At 38.6% G+C, this 21,398-nt stretch overlaps 1 non-coding gene and 1 pseudogene across 1 annotated transcript; both read left to right on the top strand.

The window, feature by feature from the left end:
- Nucleotides 1–393: 393 nt before the first annotated feature.
- Nucleotides 394–499, top strand: LOC116581346. Its single transcript, XR_004282022.1, has one exon. It is a non-coding gene; the product is annotated as a U6 spliceosomal RNA (small nuclear RNA).
- Nucleotides 500–15,398: 14,899 nt separating this feature from the next.
- Nucleotides 15,399–16,306, top strand: LOC116601088 (annotated as a pseudogene).
- Nucleotides 16,307–21,398: the final 5,092 nt, after the last annotated feature.

Below are 21,398 nucleotides of genomic sequence, written 5' to 3'. Positions count from 1 at the left end.
CTCTACAAAACAAAACAAAACAAAACCCCAAACTCAAATAGATTAAAGCCCTAGACCTGAAACCATAAAACTCCTAAATGAGAACATAGGCAGTAAAAGCTTAGACATTGGTGTTCACAATATTTTTCTGGATATGTCTCCTTAGGCAATGGAACAAAAGCAAAAATAAACAGTTGGGCCTACATCAAACTGAAGAGCTTTTGCACAATGAAGGAAACAATAAGAATAAAAGGAAAAGACAACATACTGAATAGGAGAAGATACCTGACAAGGGTATGATATCCAAAATATATGAAGAACTCATAAAACCCAACACAGAACCCCCCCGCCAACACACACACACAGACAAAACCAAAAAACTCACAAATAATCCAATTAAAGAAAAGGCAGAGACTGCTCAATTTAGTAGCACATGTACTAAAATTGGAACAATACAGAGAAGATCAGCATGCCCCTGTGCAAGGATGCCAAGCAAATTCATGAAACATTCCATATTTTTAAAAACATGGGCAATAAAAAATATTATTTTTATTATTTATTTTATTATTTTATTTATTTATTTTTTCATTTAATTAGTTAATTTATTTTTATTTATTTATTTTATTATTTATTTTTATTATAAATATTTATAAAATATTTATTTTATTACAAAAGAAAGAAAGGAAGGGAGGAAGGAAGGAAGGAAACGGTCACACACCCTAAATAGACATTTTTCCAAGGACATGCAGATAGCCAATGGATATATAAAAAGAGGTTCGACACCACTAATCATCAAGGAAATGCAAATCAAAACCATAATGAGAAAACAAAACAAAACCATAATGAGATATCCTTTTACTCCTGTCAGAGTGGCTGCTATGAAAACCAACAAGAAATAACAAGCATGGGTGAGATGTGGAGAAAAAGGAACCCTCATGTACTGTTGGTAGGAATATAAATTGGTGTGGCCACACTGGAAAATATTATGAAGTTTCCTCAAAAAATTAAAAAGAAAAATACCATACAACCCAATAATTCTACTTCTGGGTATTTACCAATGAAAACAAAAATGCTAATTTGGAAAGATATATGCATCCCTATATTTATTACAGCATGATTTAACATAGCTAAGATTTGGATTTTAAACGAAATGACATCATCAGATTCACAGTTTTTGGAGAAACTCTGAAGAAGAAAGAAACCATCAATAGATGTATGGATAAAGAAGAAGTGGTATATACAAACAACGGAATATTATCAGCCTTTAAGGAATGAAATCTTGCTATTTGCAACATGGATGAACCTAGAATATATTATACTGAGTGAAATAAGTCCGACAGGGGTGCCTGGGTGGCTCAGTGGGTTAAAGCCTCTGTCTTCGGCTCAGGTCAAGATCCCAGGATCCTGGGATTGAGCCCCGCATCGGGCTCTCTGCTCAGTGGGGAGCCTGCTCCCTCCTCTCTCTCTGCCTGCCTCTCTCTTTCTACTTGTGATCTCTGTCTGTCAAATAAATAAATAAATAATCTTAAAAAAAAAAAGAGAAGTCAGACAAAGAAAGACAGATTCTATATGATTGCACTTATATGTGGAATCTAAAAAATAAACAAAAAGCAGAAACACACACATAAATACAGAGAACAAACTTGCGGTTGCCAGATGGGAGAGGGTGGGGGAAGGGCAAAATAGTTGAAGGTGATTAAGAGGTACAAAATTCCAGTTATAAAACAAGTCATAGGGATGGAAAGCACAACAGTATATAGTCAATAATATCGCAATAATGTTGTATGGTGACAGATGGTAACTACACTTTTCATGGTGACCATTTTGTAATGTGTATAATTATTAAATTGCTATGTTGTATACTTGAAATATAATCATAATAGTATATGTCAGTTAAGCTTCAATTAAAAACAAAGAAGCTGGTCATCCAAATGACTTTGTTTAAACAAATTTTTTGAGAAGAGACTAGGATACAGACACACACACACACACACACACACACACAACCATGTGAAGACATAGCCAGTAGACACCATCCGCAAGCCAAGGAGAGAAGACTTGGAATTGAACAGTCAACATTTTGATCTTAGGTGTCTAGTCTCCAGCCTTGTGAGAAAATAAATCTCTGATGTTGAAACCACCCTGTCTTTCATATTTTGTTATGGCAGCCCTTGCAAAATAATGCACATGGGAAGTCTTAATTTTGCTCAGAAAAGTCTGTGAAGGTTTCATAAGGAAATTGCTACCTGGGGTGCCTGCGTGGCTCAGTTGGTTGAATATCTGACTCTTCATTTCAGCCCAGATCATGATCTCAGATTCATGAGATTGAGCCGTGCATCGGGCACACACTCAAGCATGGCGTCTGAGATCTTCTCCATCTGCACTTCCTCCCTGCCCTCCGCCCCCCATTCCCTGCTTGTGCAAACACATTCTCTCTCTCTCTTTAAAATAAATAAATAAAATAAATCTTAAAAAAAAAAAAAAAGAAATTGCTACCCATATTTTTGCAATAAAAGTCCTGATTTCTCCCTGTCATGATGATACTCTAGGTTCAAGGCATATTCTCTGCATCTCTCTAGGCAAGGTCAAATGACTTTAATTGCTTTCTATATGTTTATGCCTTTTAAATCTATTAATCCTCATGTTTTCTCTATACCTGGCCATTTTCCTGGCCACCTAGATGTCTCATAAACTCTAAATGAAAATATCTTCCTTTTCTACTCACCACTCAAATACCCACCTTCTCTTGTGCTCTCATTTACTATCCATCCATTGTGAAGCGGAGACTCTGGGACTCAACAAGACTCCCTTTACCTCCACTTACAATTTGTCACTAGTTCTAGTTCACCCATCTCCTGATGATCCTGTCTTCCTTTACTGTCTAGAGACCTACCCTGGTACAGGTCTTTATCATTTCCTCTCTTATTATTTGTTGGTCTTTTTGGTTTCTTTCTTCTCCAGAGTTTCTCCAAAAACTGTGAATCTGATGATGTCATTTCTTTGTTTAAAATCCTCTGATGGTGTCTCACCATCCATAGCATAAAATGAAAAATCCTAGGCTTGTCAGATGAAGGGCTTTCACCACAAGTAAGTGATGACTCCACAGATAAATAAATGCCTACTTTCCTTAGTTTCATCTTCTCTCTTCTCCACGTGTACACAAGATTACCACATCCAGGACTAGCAGTTCCTCAGATAAGCCATTATTTTGCAAGTCCTTTGCATATTCATGCTCTCTTTTTTCTTCCCTGTTAACCCCGGGGAGCTTCTGGACAATGTTAAAGACTCTGCACAGATATCACCCCCTTTTACGCAGCCTTTCCCACCTGCACCTTCCTAGGCACTCTTTTTTTTTTTAAATTTTGTTTTTTTATTTGACAGACAGAGATCACAAGTAGGCAGAGAGGCAGGCAGAGAGAGAGAGAGAGGAGGAAGCAGGCTCCCTGCTGAGCAGAGAGCCCAATGTGGGGCTCGACCCCAGGACCCTAGGATCATGACCTGAGCCGAAGGCAGAGGCTTTTACCCACTGAGCCACCCAGGTGCCCTGGCACTCTGTTTTTGAAGACAGTTGATGGACACCATTCAGTACAGGCAACAAATAAATGTCTATAAACAGGTCTAACTTTGCTTGAAAGCCACGGGAAGCACCTCTGGGAAAGGATGTCGATTCTACCAGGGTGACCGCTTATAGATGAACTGGCAGACAGTGCTCTTGTTTTGCTACAAAATCAAAAGCAGGACATCCTGCTGATTTGAAATTTTTCACATGGTCTTTGAATACTTTTGGTGCCTTTCCATTCAGTATAACACCTTCAGGCACATAACTAATCTATATACAAGTAACTGGACCCAGATCATTGGGACACCATCATGAGACAGTCCCAGTCCAGGTCCCGATGGCATCTATTGATACTGACCATCAGCCTAAAAGGTGCCGGCCTGCTCTGCCCTTCCCATCCCCACTCCACTGGAGCAGTCACTGTCATTGATCCAGAAAACCATATGTTCCTGAGATGTCACAGCTACCTTCTTTCTGACCACAGCCTCCCTTTTGGTGCTCTGACTCTGGAAGGCACTCTGTCACACCCTCCATGCCACTGCCATTTATTTCTATCCACTACTTGTAGACACACCAGCAAAGATTCTAGAACAGAGCGTTTCTAAGACAACACCTTTGAAACAGATTAATCACTGTAGAAGTATAAGGCCAACACCAGGCAAAGCCCATGTTTGGCTCCATAGGAGAGAAGAAAGTCTTTGGAAGCAAGATCTTGTTATTTGATGCATTATTGGTTTCCTGCATAATCATTTCCTTCTTGTTCTTTTATGATAGTTTGCAAAAACATTTTTAAACATGGTGACTGTCACAGCAATGCTAAGTTGTACATAAAAATACAGAAATTGAAACCAGTCACAAGTCTTTATGTTTAAACACACATAAACCTAAATTGGGTTAAACAATAAAGAGAATTAGATGGTTTCTGAATGGTGATGGAAAATTCTGAAAGTAGGACTAGCTTCAAGTGAGGCTTGATCAGTCTTCTGGACTATGTCATTAAGAACTGACTGAGTCTGTGAGGGAGAGCACTGCCCTAACTGAATTGAGAACAGATCACAGTGCCACCAGCTGTAGACTTTGGAGATAGACAGCTGCAGGATGCCCCAAGGTAACTCTCTGACTGGGTGTCTGTCCAGGAAGTGGTAGAGACCAGATACTGCATCTTAGACCATGGAGAATATAGAGGACACTGTTTTTCCCAGGACCCACCTTGTCTCCATTACTTGCCTATGACCTTGTGTAGCTGCCCACCTCACTGGTGGACCCAGAGCCTGCCTTGGAGAGAATCTGGGAAAAGGTGTGAAGTTCTGAAAAACAGCATTTACTCTGAGATCATGACCTGAGCTGAAATTGAATGTCGAGCACTCAACCACTAAGCCACCCAGGCGCCCCTCAACTGATCTTTTAATGCCTATCATATTCTTTTAAAAAAGAGGAACAAAATTAAAAACACACACACACACACACCTGGTGGGATGTACAAAAAAAGACAGAATAATTTTAATTCTTATCTTATATAGATCTTTTCCCTGAATATGTCTTCATTTATAATGAATCAAGCTGAAATATTGGTCCAAAACACTTAATAAGCTCTAAAAGTAAAGTGTCACATATGTTCAGAATGCAGATCTTATCCTTCCGACCAGTTTTGATGCAGTTAGACCAAATGAGGAGGCAAGAGTTAGCTGGTAAATGTGGGCAGTGTCTATTCCCACCTCACACCACCCTGGATTGTTCTATCCTGGATTTGGCACCTTATGAGTGAGTGGTATGGGTATCTACTCTGCTTTGGTTGTGCGAACCTAGCCAGTTCTGTGCTATAAACTTCCAGATGAACAAGCTTACAGGAAGTGTTTGAGAAGATTCAAGAACACTGGAGCAGTGTTATTTTATTTTTTTCTTTGTCATTTTAATGTACATGCGATCTACCCAAATTTCTTTCCATTAATGAATTTCATAAGGAGACTTTATATATACATATGATATATCTCTGATATATATCATATGTATATATACAGTTCTAAACTGTATATATTTCCAATGTGAGTAGCATTTCTTAATATCTTACTCAGCAACATGTCCTTCAGTCTGCACTAGCATCAGATTTCTTGGCTGACTTCTTTTCTGTTGCCAGAGGTGAAGCCAAGTGGAAAAAACAGCCAACATTTTCCATTTCTTTGGCCCAAGCGACCACAATCCTGCATTTTGCTCTGCCCTGCCTAAGTAGTCACACAAATGAACATATAAAAAAATAATATTTAATGAGGTAAGTGTAGGAATATATAAAACACTGCCTTTCTTTTTATTCAATGAGGCAATCAAGCTATTCTCTAATATTTCTCATTGTGGTAAAAAGCACCCATAATTGTATAGACATTGTTTTATACTTCTGGTTATATATGCATTTAACTGCATATATATTGTTTTATACTCTATACAATGTATACTTTTTATACATTGTTTTATACTTCTGGTTATATATGCATTTAACTGCACACACAAAAAGTAACAGTTACAAGGCAAAATAACATATGATATCGATTCTTAAAATTTGTTTTAGTAACATAGCCTCTGAGTTGTATGCAAGCTAAATTTCATCTTTAAAGTATTTCTTGTTTTAGCACTGACTAGTATATAATTTATTCCAATTTAGGAAGGGGTCTCAGAATAGAAATGTTTAAATAATGGTTAATTTTTGCCATAGGTCAATTCTGAAGTAGAATGCAGGGTCCGATTACAATGTAGGCTGTACTTTGGTCCTCTTATTAAGGTCAGCAAAGCTAGGATTCTATACGTCTTAATCATATCTCCTATGACTAATTCAGTCCATAGGATTATGCTTATGCATATTTTATATGTAGCTTCCAGTAATAGTGCTCATTCTATCAATCAATATCAAATTAACCTCAAGATTACTGAAATCTGGAATAAAATATAAAATATTGAATCATCCATTTTTAATAGCATAGGTTATAAATGTGTATTGCTCTGGAGAAATGTCTCTTGATTTTTTAATGCAAAATTTATGAGACAGTTTGGAACAGTGGAGAAAGTTCTGCATTCTTCCCTCCACATTGGAGGATCTGCTCAGTGGAAACAACTAGACGCCATCATGTATAGGACATTGGTCCACCTGTGTCTCGTATTCCTGAAGCTGTCCAATGTCAATTCAACTTGAGGAAATTCTATTAAATGTAATTTTGTCTAACACTTCAACAAACATTTCATGATCAAAGTAAATGTTAGGTTGTATTAAGAAGCCATCCCTTAGTTGTAAGGAAAGCAGTTCTAATTCAGGTCTGTTTACGTGAAGGGTAAACTTCCCTGTTTACATGCAGGGAAGTCTCATAGAGCCAGTGCTAATAGGACAGGCTGGCCTCACTGGCACTAGCAAGCTGCCAGACATTTTCCTTCCATTTCCCTGACTTACACACACTTTTCTGTCTTCTGTGTCCTTTTTTTTTTTTTTTTCCCACTGTATGGCATTTTGCCCCTGCCATATTTCTGCTTCATTCTGCCTTCTGTCCGCCTTCTGTCTGCTTGTTGACCAGCTGATACATGACCCATAGGAGCTACTCCCAGCTAATAGTTTCAAGCTCTATGTCTACATGACCTTCCACCTAAAGTCTGTGTGTGATTTTGTGTGTGTTCTGTTTCCAAATTCAGAAGGAGAGAATCTGATTGTTATAGTCTAAGTATCCATTTTGCTCCAGTTCACTGTTGCCAAAGGAAGAAGACTTCAAAGGTTGTGTCATGTTAGTGATGCCCCTTTTATACTTTTATACCACATAGGTAAATTATCCAAGAAGAAACAGGAGTGAGGAGGATGAATGAAATACAAATTCTGGTCCCTGGGGTTCAGTCTTACAGAAGAGGCCAAAACACAGGTCGGTTTAGCGCAAGTTAGATTGTTAAGAGAAGTTCAGAAAGCTCCTGGAGGATGCAGGAGGGTGTAGGAAAACTTCAATGGTTGGTGAACACTCAGTATATCAAGAATACCTTGAACAGCGATTGAGAGGAGTGTGGAATGAAGCCCAAGTCGATGTGGGTTTATGGAGGTAAGCGTGACCTGAAAGGCTGCTGGTGTTTATCTTCTGCAACAGGAAATCATTAAAGATTTTTGATCAGAGGGCACCTGGGTGGCTCAGTGGGTTAAGCTTCTGCCTTCAGCTTGGGTCATGATCTCAGGGTCCTGGAATCGAGCCCCGAATCGGGCTCTCTGCTTAGCGGGGAGCCTGTTTCCCCCCTGCCCTCTGCCGGCCTCTCTGCCTACTTGTGATCTCTGTCTGTTAAATAAATAAATAAAATCTTTTAAAAAAAAGATTTTTGATCAGGAGAGTCACATGATCAAATCTGTGCTCTGTGAAAATGTTTTAGAACATGGTAGGTAGATAAATTGGAGGTAATGTAGGGCCTGGAACTCCTGTCCTCCAGGAAGTAGGCAGCTCCATGAATCTGCATGAGGTGTACTAATGGTCTGAATTAAGAGAAAAGCCATAGAAGAAAATGCTCATGAACAAACATTATATTTAACAAGATGATGTAACTTTCCTGTGGAATGTATAAATAATAGCTGGAGTTTGGAGTGATGGCAAGATGTTGAATATTCCTAGTAAAATCTGGCATGGTTTCTATGTAGTTGATTTTTCCTCCATTATTATTTTTACTGAAGTATAACTAGCATGCAGTATTATATTAGTTTCAGGTGCACAATATAATGGTTCAATAATTCTATGTGTTACTCAGCACTCGCCACAGTAAATGTAGTCACCATCTGTCACCAAACAATGTTATGACAATCTAATTGACTTTCCTATGCTGCACTTTTCATCTCTGTGATTATTTTGTAACTGGATGTTTGAACCTCTTAATCCCTTTCACCTATTTAACCCATCCCCTCACCCACCTCTCCTCTGGCAGCCATCAGTTCTCTGTACTTAAGGATCTGTTTCTTGGTTTCTTCTATGCTGTTTTTCATTTGTTTCTTAACTTCCACATATGAGTGAGTCATATGGTATTTGTCTTTCTCCGCCTCACTAATTTCACGTAGTATTATACTCTCTAGTTCCATCCATGTTGCTGTAAATGGCAAGATTTCTCTTTTAGGGCTGAGTATACAGCCCTATGTACACAATACATTCTATTGTGTATATATATCACATCTTCTTTATTTATCTACTGATGGACACTTAGGCTGCTTATCCCGGCTATTATAAATCATGCTGCAACAAACATAAGGATGCATATATCTCTTTGCATTAGTGTTTTCATTTTCTTTGGGTAAATACCCAGTAGTGGAATTACTGGATCATACGGTGTGTCTATTTTTAATTTTTTGAGGAACCTCCATACTGTTTTCCACTGCGGCTGTACCAGTTTGCATTCCCATCCACAGTGCACGAAGGTTACTTTTTCTCCACATCATGCCAATACTTGTTATTTCTTGTCAGTTTGATACTAGCCACTCTGACAGATGTAAGGTGATATCTCATTATGGTTTCAATTTGTATTTCCCTGATAATTAGTGATGTGGATCTTCTTTTCATGTATCTGTTGGCCATCTGTATATCTTTGGAAAAATGTTTATTCAGATCCTCTGCCCATTTTTTAGTCGGATTATTTCTGGGGTTTTTGGTGTGTGCTGACTTCTATGATTTCTTTTTTCTTCTTAAAGATGTATGTATGTATGTATGTATGTATTTATTTATTTATTTGACAGAGAGAGAGAGAGAGAGAGCGAGCGCACAAGCAGGAACAGCGGCACGCAGAGGGTGAAGCAGGCTCCCCGCTGAGCAAGGATCCTGATTCAGGACTGGATCCCAGCACTCTGGGATCATGACCTGAGCTGAAGGCAGGCACTTAACTGACTGAGCCACCCAGGAATCCCTGATCTCTTTATATATTTTCAGTATTAACCTCTTATCACCTATATCATTTGCAAATATCTTCTCCCATTCATTGAGTTGCCTTTTCATTTTGTTGATGCTTTTTTTCACTGTGCAAAAGTTTTTTATTTTGGTGCAATGCCAGCTGTTTATTTGTGCTTTTGTTTCCCTTGTCTGAGGAGGCATACCTAGGAAAATTGTTTCCACAGCTGATATCAGAGACATTTTTGCCTATGTTCTCTTCTAGGAATTTTATGGTTTCAGGTCTCACATTTAGGTTTTCAATCCATTTTGAGTTTACTTTTGTGTATAGTGTAAGGAAGTCGTTCAGTTTCTTCCTTTCTTCCTTCCTTTTTTTCTTTCTTCCCTCTTTCCTTCCTTTCCTCCTTCCTCCCTCCCTTTCCTTCTTTTTCTTTCCTTCCTTCTTTCTTACCTTTATTTTATATGTAGCCATCTAATTTTTCCAGTGATGCAGGCAGGCCAGGTCTGAGGACCATTTTTGGGGAGGGGGGCAGTCCCATGGGACCAGCCAAGAGGGTCCTTGGCTTCATGCAGGATGGAAATCAAACATGAGCCAGAAGAAAGTGAAAGCAGAGTTTATTGAAGACGTAGAGAGAGCAGATCAAGATGAACCCTCTGGGAGACTCAGAAAGGAATGGAACATGAGTCCCATCTTTGTTTGGGGTCTGGGGGTTTTTACTGAAGATGGTGGTCTGGTGCACATGTCCTCTCAGGTATCCAGGAACCAGTTAGAACAAAGACAGGGCCCAGGTGTTATTCCTTGGAGCCAGGGAGCCTTGGCATCAAGATGTCCATGGTCTGGAATACTCACATGGCAGCTTCTTCCAGTCATTCTCACCTGGTCCTTCCTCAAATGTTATCTCGTCTAGAGAAATCATTAACTCCTTGTCCCTCATAGGGAAGACACAAGCTATTTGTATTATAAGGCATGTGGAGAGTGGGTGGGGGTGCAGACCGTAGCAAAACGGAAGCCAGAAAAGACGTAAAGGAAAAAGAACCACCCTTTTTCTCATGAGGTCCCTTCGGTTTCCCTGTCTCACCAGCAGCATTTCTTGAAGAGACCATCTTTTCCCCACTGTATAGAAAGCTATCTGTCAGCACCAAAGGACAGCTGGCCCACAGGCCAGTGGTTCAGATGGAGTCCTCTGCTTTGTCTGAGTCTGATGTGATGAGGTGTCTCAGTGGGGGACAAGGAGCAGCACAATGAGTGATAGTGTTGGTGGCAGGTGCTGTGCAACCACCAGCAAGTGACAGAAAGATCTTAAGTCCTGAATTAAAATGCTGATATGGAAAGAGAGCCCATAGGCTACAGGTTAGAGAGCTCCATAAAGCAGACAGGTCCCTGTTCTCTGGAAGATAGTAAAGACAGAGAAATCAGCTCAGGAAATGCTGGGAAAAGATTACGATATTGAAAAAGCCAGGATTACAAATCTGAAAGCCATCTGGTATAAATGTTATCTTCTAGGATGATCAGTCAATGACCATCAGTCCAGTCCTCTGTCATGTACTATGTTCTTAGTGAACACTTAACAAATGTAAAACACGGTATAGGCACAAAGGGGCCTACAAAGCCAGTGGGACAGAAGGACTAACATTTTTGGGGAGGCTTTTGCAAAGCCACTTAATTTAATTTAATTTAACTTTAATTTAATTTAATTAAATTTTTACTTTTAGACCTGTAAAAGTTTTATTGCAATCATGGGACCTCTTCCCTGTCCATCTCCTTACTTACTTTGTGCTATTCTTTAGAATTCATTACTTTTTGCCAAACACACAAGGGTCAGAGGGAACTACTTCCCTCCAGAAGTCAAGAGTCGAGATAAGGAACTTGCCTTGTTCCCACATCCTCTGAATTTCCCCCAGCCCAGGCTTCTGACTCATCCTTCATACCCTCAATGCCTCTTAATCCTGTTAGTTCTGGGCTCCCCCGAGATGCTCCTGTTCCTCCTCAGGCAGCTGCTTCCTCCCACCAGAGCACGCAATCTATTTCCAGAGATTCACCTTCCGCAACCTCCCCTTCCAACGTGTGGGTCGCACTCTTTCTCAAAAAGACAGTAGTTTTTAAAAATCAAAAAAACCTGTCACCTCTTCTCTCACCAATTTTAGCATATGTGCTGCTGATTGAGCACCCCTGTCATCTACTCTCAAACACGGAATTTTGGAAAACAAAGTGCAGAGAAGAGAACATACTGCACTATTTACTCTTTCAGACCTCACTTGCTTTGTATCTCTTTATTTGTTTATGCAAATCAGAAAAACATTTGCATTCATTCTTCTCTGTAATAGTTTGTTTCCAGTTTACAAAGTAGAAGTCGTTTGAAATTACAGATAGGTAAAACATGTACACAGAAGGATAAGGAATGGGAGGGCAAAAATCTTTTAAATTTAAAAATCGTCATAGGCACCTGGCTGGCTCGGTTGGAAGAGCCCGTGACTCTTGACCTCGGGGTTGTGAGTTCGACCCTACATTTGCTGTAGTGATTACTTAAAATAAATAAATAAAACTTTAAAAATGTTCACTTAAAAAATACAATAAAAAATAGTTGTAGACTAACTGAGGGTAAGTTTTTGCTGTTTCCATGCTTTGATCTAATATTACTATTTGGATTTAAAAATAAATGTTTTTTTTTTAAGTATTTTGAAAATGAAGTGATGAAATGCAAATATGGATTTTTTTTTCACTTGGACTGCTGCATGATTCTCTCCAGCTAGCTTCCCAACTGCCTGAGTGTGAATGAACGCCATCATAACAATCAAACCAGTGTTTAACCTACACGGAGCATTTTCCATGTTCCAGCTTTTAGATTACTCTACGTGTTGTATTTTTAACACAGTGCCTTATGTTGCATAAGAAATTCATTATAACGGTTTTGATCATTTTAGCAATTCATCTTTTTAGTGAAAGTATATACAATCACATACGATTATACTAGAAATATTTTCCACAGATTTAGATATTTTAAATCAGATGATTTTCTCTATCTGGAATGCCCTTCCTCCACTCATTGTCTACATAAATTCTTTATAAATTAAAAATCCACACACACCCTCCATAACTAGATTCTTATCATAACAATGGAAATAGTCCAGGAGAATATAGATAAACTATCTTTTCTCCATTAATGTTAAATGATTCTGTTATGTTCGGAGTATTGATGTGCCCACAGACAAGCTATATACCTTGTAGGTTTCCTGCAGCTGTGTGGTCATACGGCCCAGTCAGCCAATGAGATGCAAGCTCATGACTTGTATCATGACATGACTTCAGGGAGAGTTGGTTTTTTCCCTGACAGACATAAAGTCATCTGGCATACATTTTTTTTTTCTTTATCTTCTTCATGACTGGAATTTGGAGTTAATGCCTAGAGGCACAGCAATAATCTTGTGACTGTGAATATGAGGGACACACTTGAAAGATGGTAGGACCAAACCAGGAAAGAGCCTAGAGCCAGGATTTCATAACTGAAGTAAACTCCCTTTTTGTTTAGGTTAATGTTCCTGTTCTAGTGTTTTAGGCAGCTACATATCACATACTTCCAGACCCCAATTCCAGGCTCATTCCAGAGATACTGTGTATTTTTTGAGACCCATTGATATGCATACCACATTAAATTTTTATTCCAGTTTTTTTTTCCAAAAATGGAATAATACTACACATATTATTCTGAACCCAGTTTTTTGACTTAAGAATATGGTCTAGATATCTTTCCATGTCAATACAAAAGGAGTTATCCTTTTAAAAAATATTTAAAGAAAAGACAGGGTGTCTGACTCACTCAGTCAATAGAGCATGGAACTCTTGATCTCAGGATAGTGAGTTCAAACCTCACACTGGGTGTCAAATTTATTTAAAAATAAAATCTTGAGGTGCCTGTATGGCTCAGTGGGTTAAGTATCCGACTTGATTTTGGCTCAGGACTGATCTCAGGGTTGTGAGATCAAGCTTCACAAAAGGCTCTGTGCTGAGGGTAGAGCCTGCTTAAGAGTCTCTCTCTTTCCCTTTCCATCTGCCCCTCCCCTGCTTGGGTGCACGTAGTCTCTCTCTCTCTTTCTCTAAAAAAGAAAAAGAAAAAGAAATAAAATCTTTAAAAATTTTGTTTCTTTTTTCCTTTAAAGGTGGCATTTGTTTATTCAAGCAATTAGAAAAAAATTTAAGTAAAAAGCAGCAAATGTCCTTAAATCTGACTATTTTGAAATCGCTGGTATCATTATTATTGGTGACTATTCTTATCAGCTCTCTCTTAAAATACTGGGAGTCGTTCTTTTCCACTACCACCTCCATGTACATGTGTATATACATTCATACCCATGCACATGCATACAAATACACACAAATATAGACACAAATACACATACACACAGGAACATACACAAACACACAGGACACACAATCACAAAGACATGCAAATACACACACCTACCCACAGGGGAGAGTGAGAGAAAGAAACTTACAAAATCAGAAGCTATTAAAAAATGTTGAATTTGGGAGCACCTGGAGGGCTCAGTCAGCCAGTGTCTGCCTTTAGCCCAGGTCATGATCCCAGGGTCCTGGGATGGAGCCCCACATCGGGATCCCTGCTCAATGGGAAGTCTGCTTCTCACTCTCCCTCTGACCCTTCCCCTAGTCATGCTCTTGCTCAAGCTCTCTCTCTAATGAATAATAAAATATCTTTTTAAAAGAAGTGTTTAACTTTGGCTGAATTAAACAGAGGACCTAGTAGAATGCCTTTAAAAGTTATGACTATAATTGTTATAGAAAGCCAGACAGAAATATCCAAAATTTAAACCAGTTATCATTTTAATACCCATAAAAGCTATAGAATGAATAATAGAAATAGTTGAGACTGAAATCTGTCATATTAATATTTTCTTTGGCTAAGAAATCTGTATTTAGCCTTACTTAATATTAACAAGAATTATACTTATTAGATTAACATAGACATATGATTCCAATTTAAAATGTAGAATTGAGTAATTGACTTAGATTAATGAATTTAGGTAGAAATTTTACTGTTTATATACAGTATTAGAACATTTAGTGGACCTTAAGTTTCACCATATTTTAAAATTTAATTTAGTTCATAAGAATCATTTAATTACTTGCAAAGTTTTGTCATTTAGACAATTGAAGGACTTAAAAGAAAGTCAATATATTAAATTTATACACCCTGTTTAAAACATTTGAAAGAGTTTAATTAGCTACATTTGAGAATGTAACCAAACATTAATTGAAGGCATTAAAAGTGACAGTTTAAACTTGCTGACTTATAATGGAATAATGAGACTTGTAAACTGAAGTTAAATGCTTAAGGAAGAATGAAATTAGAATCTGTAAATTAAGAAATTGGTTATTCAACTTTAAAACCAAAGTAACTTCTAAGTTACCTTTTCTGTGACTATAAGAAAATTAACATTTATGTAAGAAGGAAAAATAAATGAAATGAAAGAGAATTGTCAAATTTGGAGAAACATTTCTTCACCGTTTAGACATATTGTGTCTCCTATCTTCTAAGATTAAGACAAAAGATTATTAAAACCATTAAGGATTTGTAGTCATTATATTTTTATTGTTCTTTAAAATTATGTATTGATTTTAGCATTGAAAATGTTTCTGCTGTGAAAGATAACAGGATTAACTCTGGGAGATGGGGAAAACAACCATCCCAGTGTGTGTGGGACTGAGGGCTGTACTGGAACTTGGTACTATCTGTGCTAAACCCAATAGCCTTGGTCACCCTAATGGAAGGCATTGGAGCATAGGTGTTAAGACTGTAGATTCTAACACCTACATTCGAGACTTGGCTTTTCAGCTTATTTTCTATTTATCATGAGCAAATGGCTTCTTTTTGTGCCTTTATTTTCTCATCTTTAAAATAGTGATAAGCACGTTTTCCCACTACAGGGAGGGAATCACAGGGCTTGGTTCTGTGCTCTTATTGTAACCGAAAGAGAAACTTTCACAGTGTCCAGAGCCCTGAAATCCTGCAAATGAAAGATGTCCTCAAATTGCTTGCAGCAGGAACCCATTTAGGTGGCACCAACCTTGGCTTCCAAATGGAACAGTATATCTACAAAAGGAAAAGTATGGCGTCTACTCATAAAGCTGAAGAGAACCTGGGAGAAGCTTCTGACAGCAGCTCACGCTATTGTTGCCACCAAAAACCCGGCTCATGTCAGTGTCATATCATCCAGGAAGAGAGGCCCGTGGGCTCTGCTGCCACTGGAGCAGCTCTGGTTGTGGCTGCCTCATTCCTGGAACCTTCGCTAACCAGGTCCAGGCAGGGCCCTTGTGTCTCCTGGTGGTTGCAGACCCCAGGGCCGAGCACCAGCTTCTCACAGAGATGTCTAAGGGTAACCTGCCGGCCATCGCTCTGTGTGACCCAGACCCTCCTCTGTGCTGAGTGGACGTGGCCATCCCACACAACAGCAGAGGAGCTGACATAGTGGGTCTGAGGCGGTGGATGCTGGCCTGGGAAGTTCTGTGCATGCATGGCCCAGGCTTCCTTGAACCCCCTCATGGGAGGCCACCCCTCAGCTCTCCTTCTACAGAGAGCCCAAAGAGACTGAAAATGAAGAGCAGGCTGTTGCCGCAAAGGCTATGACCAAGGAGGAATTTCCTGGTGAATGCGCTGCTCCAGGTCCTGAGTTCACGGCTACTCAGTCTGAAGTTGCGGACTCGTTCAAAGTCATGCCCGTGTCCTCTGTGCCCATTCAGCAGTTCCCTATGAAGAATGGAGTGCCCAGTCCGCCACTGAAGACTGGTCTGCCACGCCCACTGCTCAGGCCACTGAATGAATAGAAACAACCACTCAGAGGGCTCAAGCTGTTCTTCCACAAAAGGCGAACAAAATGGAGATAAGGTTGAAGGAAAATAAGCAGTTTCAGTAAACAAACAGTGAATATCTATCCCAAAGGATTATTGTGAAAATTAAATGAGTTACTATATGGAAAGCATCTGTAGTAATTACCTACAGTAACACCTAGAGTTACCTAGAGTGTGGTAAGCACTAAATATGTACTAACTGCTACTACAAGCTCCTCACAGGAGCGTTAATTGTTGGACGAGTCTTATTTGTTCTTCATTTTATTTTGGTCTCTGCAACTGTTTTAATTTCTTTGCCCATCTCCTCTGCATCCACTGTGATCTTTCTTTCATGTCCTCTAGCAGACAATGGCAGTTGCCTGCCTGATACAAGTTTCTCTCTTCTTCCTCAGTAACAGAACTCCATTTTAGTTTTGATGGCAATAGATACAGCTTAAATACTTGATTTACTGGGCTTTCTTGAAGTGAGGGGTGGGTGGGTGACACAGGGCACAGTTCTGGCCAAGGAGATAGTGTGTAAGTCTACCATGTGGGATAGTTAGGCAGGCTCTCTGAAAGGAGTCTGACTAAGCTGGTGCATGTCTTTTGTCTTTTTCCTCCTCATTATTTCTTTCTAGAATATAGATGCAAGGTGGAAGGAGAAGAGCCCTCTTGGTATGAGAGCTACACCCTGCAGTTGCTAGAGCCGAAAGCTAGCTGGATCTTTGATAGCTCTTTTGAAGAATCAAAAAAAGAATCACACCATGATTTGTTCAAACATTCTTTAGTGTCCTGTTACACACAAGTGAAAATAACTCCTACTGTTACAAACCATTCATTTAATTTTTGAGCAATGTAAAAAATGTGGAGTACTTTAATAGTTTTCATGTCATTTTGAGTTGGGGTCATGCTAATCCCGTTTTTTGAGATTTGCTCCAATTTTGACGCATGTGCTACTGAAAAGACCAGGATACTCTTTCTTCTTTGATGAGGAAAAAAGTTTAAGAGAACAGTCAAGTCACCAAGATCAAGCAAATCTTAACATCTTCAATGGTAATTATATCAGCCCGTGGGGCGAACCACAGAAGGGGAGAGAGACATTGGCAATGGGCTGTTCTCCACAGAGAAATGGGCATTACCTTTTGTCTCTTTTGTCCAGGCATTCAGATTACCATTTTAAAGTTTTGAGAATGAGAGGTGTCTAAAAATTATTGTGTGCCTTCTACAGTTATCCACTGTCTACTGTATAGTAAATGCATAGTGAGATAATAAATTTGATAACAGGTAATTAAAGCAAGAAAGCATAAAATAGTTCAGCTCCAGAAAAAAGGACTATGACCAACGTTTGTCTGAGATTGAGAACAACTCTGTACCTGTTGTTGTTATTACTGAATTAGCGTTGCCTGGCAACTTGGCCCAGCTATTAATTAAGCACTTAGGCAGCCACAGTCATTAACTCTTTCAGGTCCTCTGGATACTGCTTAGTTATTGCTTCAATTTACTGTACTGAGCTTACTAATAGGCAATGCCTTAAAACATTGAGAATATCTAGCTCATAATATGTTTCATCTTCTTTATGGTTAGATGGAAAAAGCAATTCTAATTTCATTCCTCGTTCATTTTAATTTGGGTTAGCAGATGTTCTATGTGTACTGCAGTCAACGATTTAATTTGCATTATAGAAAAGCCTGTAATAGCAATTTATCAGGGTGTGTGTGTGTGTGTGTGTGTGTGTGTGTGTGTTGTTATAGCGTGGTTTTCATTTCCTCCAAAATGTGCCTATAAAAATGGGATACATTTTATTTTCTTAATTCACATAGAATATCAATATCCCAAGAGCAAAATTGTGTTCATAAAATTCAAGCACTATTTTAAAATTAGCTTGGTTTGAAGAGGGGATGGGGGAAATAGAGAAAAAAAGTAAAGCAAGGAAAAGGAAGAAATCAAAGGGAGCAGTGAAGCTCTCATCTACCAAGGAGATGAGTGCATTTGGAGAACAGGTTTGCCGCTGGGTGGGGGGAGCACTCCTCATTGTGGTGTAATGTTACATTTTGAAAACTTTTCTTGTCTTTTTTTCATGGGTGTGTGTCTCAAGGAGGATGTTTGCACAAGCCACCATCTGAACAAATGGAAGGGAATGTTCATATCCATATTTTAGTTTGGCAATGATACGTTTTCCCTAGTCTTATTTAGAGTTAGCCAAACGTAAATGTTTGTTGTTTTAAGCTTCTAAATTTGGGGGTAATTTTTTATGTGGTCATAGATGACAAATACAATCTATATCAGAAGATTGTCTTGATGAGTAAATGAGAGCCAGTGAATAATATAGATGATCCTCATTAAGTTGGTCTGTCAGAACTTTGGTCAGGAATTTGTTTCTTTCAAATAGATTGTACCTATTCTCTTGACAAGGTCAATTTTTTGATGTTCTGATAACCTTCAGTTCTTGTTTTAAGTTTCTCCAAATTCTTTTACCACTCTTAAATTAGAGGGTACGGATACTTCTACTTTCACTTCACTTGGAAATGTATGATTCGCAAAAATAGCGAATTCCTGAATCTTACAATAAAAATAAATTACATTTAAAAAGTATTCAACTGTTCTCTAAAAACCTGTATAGATGATTTTTTTTTAATTAGTTTTTGACTGGTATGCTGGAAAGTCACTTTGGCAAAGTGTACATATTCTCTGTAGGGGTTTGATTTTTTTTTTTTTTTAAGATTTTTATTAATTTATTTGACAGAAAGGGATCACAGGTAGGCAGAGAAGAAGGCAGAGTGAGAGAGGGGGAAGCAGGCTCCCTGCTGAACAGAGAGCCCAACGAGGGACTCAATGTGGTTCTTGTTGTGGGGGTCGTTGTGGGGCTGGATCCCAGGACCCTGAGATCATGACCTGAGCCAAAGGCAGAGGCTTAACCCATTGAGCCACCCAGGCGCCCCTGTAGGGGTTTGATTAAAGAGTGGTGACTCTCTAAGCTCCTATATTTGGGACCGTTTCTCAGAGACTACTGGGCTTTATCAATAACAACCTCATCTTTATATCCACTGGTGAAGAATGTTTACAAGACAGTATTTTAATTGCTGAAGGCCTAAATCTCAAACTCAATTCCTGTAGGGGCTGAGCAGGTCAGAAAATGAATGGGGTGAACCAAATGGGGAGCTCAGGTCCTCCAGGAACTGCAAATACTCAGCTCACCTTAGTGTTCCCATGCAGAAATCTGAATGCTGGGTTGCCAGTTTCTTCTAGTTTCAAGAGAAGATGGAAATATGGGTTTGAATTTATGTGTTTTTAAATTTTTTTTCAGAGAAAACTCTCCATATTTTAAAATATTGTTTCATTTATCTTAGACATGTGCAAATTGAATAAAATATATCTGTGAACTACAGTCGTTTCCCGAATACTAAGGGATGAGAGAGAAGCTGAGTGTATAGACTGCAAAGTTATTATTTTGTGAACAAAACCTATATATACTAAAAGAAAGTCTCAGAAGCTTGTGTTTTGCATATTCCAGGTGTTGGATAAATAAGGCGTGATTTCTATAAAGAAGTCAGCTCTGACACTGCATTATCAGACAAATATAGTGTTTAGTCTTCTCATCAAGCATTCTCATTTATATAGACAAACTAGTTTAAATTTCCAAAAAGACGTTTCCCCCATACCTAAAAGCACTTTCTGTGGATTCACAGTGGCCTATGTTACAACACTGCCGTTGAACCAGCTACAAAAACAATAAAGGGAAGCCAGTGTAGAAAAGGTCACCTGTCAGTTGGTTAGCACTGATTCGTCATCATAAGGGCCAGGAAAGCCGGGGTTCTATCACCATCACCTCAGGTATGTCAGTAACCTGCAGGATCCAAAATAAATGTGCTCTGCTTTTGACCTTTACTCTTTTCACCTTCACAATGTTTGTTACTTTATTCAGCATGACAGCTCAAGTAAAATGTGACTCTATTGTCGCAATCTTAGGAATATCATTAATGCATAATTACATGGCAGGAGCTACCTTTTGAAGTGTTGGAAAATGAGAGAAGATGACATCTTTAGTCTCTTCCAGGGTGGTTCCCATTCTGCTATTTCTATGGTGTGTATTGTTCTTCATATAGCTACTATTTTGGACCTCTTGATTTCTGGCTATGGAAAAGAATAATACAGATCACTTTGTTTTTCTGATAGAACTGTTGGGTAAGATTTATTGCTTCCTAAATTTCGATCTGGAAACTAAACTTTCCCAATTAAATCGCAAAGAGAATGGCTTCATTAATGATAGACATTACTCATTGTATAAAGTTTCTTTTAAGAACTTAAGTGATTATACTTTCCAAGACTGCTATTAATGATAAAATGTTGAGCAAGACCCTAAATTAGTGAAGTCAATCCAAGTGGAAGAGAATTGATCACTAATAATGTTTACTTTTATATATAAGAAAAATCAATAGTTTTATCTGTTTTACATGTAGTAGACAATGGGCATTTTTCATTAGCCTATCAGTAAAAATGAACACATTTAATATTAAAAATTCTTTAAAGAATGGGGATATTTTGTAAAAAGCAAAATTAAGCAATTCCTATGCAGATTTTGATCCTCTTTATATTATGTATTCAATAAGGTTGAATACCTAAAAATTATGAGTCCATTGTCTTATTTCTTTTGTCTTCTGAGAGACAATTTTGAAGTAAGTGTGAATAACTTTTCCTAGTCCAGTTCTCCTGCATGCAACACCTATGAACCCGGAAAAATAAACAACTACCTAGAGACATTGGAGACTTAAAGAAGGTTGAAAATGGGTTAACAGTAGGAAGAGAAAAATTGCACTAGGGTGAGTTTCTCCATTTTCAAAGTCTTTTATTTTGAAGACAAGACCTAGGAGGGGTACCTAAAACCTCTGTGCACAGAAATCCACAATTTTATTGGCTTGGAGAATGAGAGGACAGAATTCAGAGGGACCACAACAGCAGGAGAATAAAGGGGAACATTCTGCAAAAGAGAGAGCCTGAGAGGGGAAACTCAAATTCTGCATATGAGCTCTGCCCAAATTTCTGGTTGGGCCCTAAACCATGCATATATGGGGAAATCTCTTAGCAGCCCAGTAATGCTAAAATAACTGAAAAATCATTTCAAATGTACACCTACTGTGGGAAAGACAAAATTTGA

Source organism: Mustela erminea, chromosome 1 (assembly GCF_009829155.1).
Source record: "Mustela erminea isolate mMusErm1 chromosome 1, mMusErm1.Pri, whole genome shotgun sequence".
Lineage (NCBI taxonomy): Eukaryota > Metazoa > Chordata > Mammalia > Carnivora > Mustelidae > Mustela > Mustela erminea.
The sequence above is the reverse complement of the archived record's forward strand: the minus strand, read 5'-3'. Positions and strand labels throughout refer to the sequence as shown.